The sequence below is a fragment of the Ailuropoda melanoleuca genome, chromosome 9, assembly GCF_002007445.2.
Source record: "Ailuropoda melanoleuca isolate Jingjing chromosome 9, ASM200744v2, whole genome shotgun sequence".
In the NCBI taxonomy this organism is placed as follows: Eukaryota; Metazoa; Chordata; class Mammalia; order Carnivora; family Ursidae; genus Ailuropoda; species Ailuropoda melanoleuca.
Window position 1 is genome coordinate 93,930,603 of NC_048226.1, and position 2,385 is coordinate 93,932,987.

Genomic DNA, 2,385 nt, shown 5'->3' on the forward strand with positions numbered 1-2,385 from the left:
ACACACACACACACACACACACACACACACACACCCCTTATTCATTAATTAAGATCCAGCTCCAACACTACCTCTTCCAAAGATGTTTTCTAGAACCTCTCTCCACCAAATACACGGATACCATAATTATCTCTCCCCTTCTCTTCCTATGTTGGCATTTTATCTGTGGTTACAATCTAGGGGAGATCAGTTATCATTTGTATTAACTCGTTATTTATAGTATGTGGCTAATATCCAATCTGAGTACCCTTCAAGAGAATATTTTAGATGCAATCCTCCCATACATTCACAGACTCCCTTACAGAATTCTTGAGAGGAAATACACCCATATGCATATACCTGCATGTAATTCTTGGGTACCAACTTCCAACAAGGTGTCAGCTAGCCATTTTCTTTCTTCACATTTCTGTGCCTCCTCAAATCAAGAACTTTCTTTAGGAATTTTGCAAGGATTTTTTGCTCTCTTTCCTTTTTAAAAATCACAACTGATGACTTGCATTAATCTGAAAGTCATGATAAAATAGGTGAGGTGCTATCAAGTGAGATGCTGTCATGAATAGCCCTTTAAAGGGCTATAAACTCAGGCCCGAGGCTACTCATCCAGTTCTTGTTGGGGAACAAGGGGACAGTGAGGCAGCCTCATGGGAACGTGGAGTTTACTTTGGGACTTAAAGTTTGCATATGCCAGCAAGTGAGAACGAAGAGGGGCAGGAAAAGTAGATTGAAGAAGCAAGGGGCATCCCAAGAAGAGGAAAGAGAGAAGCAAAATGCATGGAGAGCCAGAGGTACAGAGACTAATTGGGATGTATTTCTAGAACCTACTTGCACAAAGAGATAGAGGCTATGGTTTTAATAGGCTTATGACAATGATGATTTCCTAATCCTATAACTAACTTATTACAAAGTTACAACTAACCAGGGAAAGTGAACCGCCTGTCACGAAACATCGCTCTGTGGGTGCCTGAGTCTCCAACCCCCCTCGGTAATTACCTACCTTTTACTGAGAGTTAGGGCTGGCATTTAGTTCGTGTTGTAATGTGCACTGGGCTAAGCATTTTGCATGAATCATTAAAACAAGAATTAAAATTACAAGCCTTATTAGATCTTTTCTCTGTCTAGCAGCACTGGCCTATGTTCTCTCATTTAATTTTTGCAAAAATTCTGAGATAAATATAAATAACACCCACTGGGCATCTTCATTTTCCAGATAAAATAACTGATTATCAGGGGACTTAAGTAACTTGTTCCAAATCACATGGACCGTAAATGTCAAAGCCGAGATTCAACCACCGTCTCTCTGACTCCACTAGATAGCTACCTTGTGCTATCTCTTTCCCCTACGGTAATAGGAATTTATGATTACATAACACGGCCAACATTTTGCAAATCTAGACCACCTTGTCTTATATAATCTTATTTTTTATTCTATGTCTTGACAAGAGAGAAATGCAGGTGCCATACTCCACAGCTTACTTATGGGAATCACGTGGCTCATAGAGTTGAGGTCAGGCGGCTGAATGGGGGACAAGCAGGGAGCAAACTTGCCTTTGAGTCACTTTGGGCTTTGCCATTTATTCTATGTGGTATGGGAAAATCACTGAAGGCGAATCTTTGTTTCCTTTTCTTTCCTGCCTTTTCCTACCCTTGAGTCTCCCTGTCCCCCAGTAAATCAGACCAAGCAGCATGGACAGCACACGCTGACCCCGACTGGGCATGAGCACTATTATAGGCTTTACCACCAGTTTGATGCACTCCGCATCAATTACTTTTGTAATTCTGCTAACAACTTTTTCATGTCAATGCAGTCAATGCTCCCCCCAACCCCGCCATCCCATTGAATAGAGGGATAATCAAGGTTCAAAGAGATGCTGAAATGTGCCTGACCCTCATAGTGAGGGACAGAGCCAGGCCATTTGCCTCCTAAGATTGTAACCTACACACTAAGCTAATTCAAGGAAAGATTGTAAAGATCAAATAAAAGGGGGGGGGTGAATTGCAAACTCTAAATTTCAAGCATTCAATCAACATTTATTCCGTGGCTGATTGAGTGGATTCCTGCCATTGAAGATAGCTGGTCAGAGGTGAAGTCAGGAACAAGAACCAGAATCTTGATTCCCTGGCTCAAAGGCTCTGGAATCACACATTTACAGACGGGAATATTGTCTCAGTCATTTGTGGCCTGTGTCATTTAGGTCAGTCAGTTAAATGTACTGAGTCTCAACTGCCTTGTAGGTATATTGAGGGCTGTGACATGTCCCTCACTGATAGCAGAAAGGTCTAAATCCAACAACAGAGGCAAAGTGCCTGATACAGGAGCTTGGTACATGGGCTTACTTTTTTCTGCACCCTATTGCACCCTGAAAATATTTTAACATGCTCTCAGAT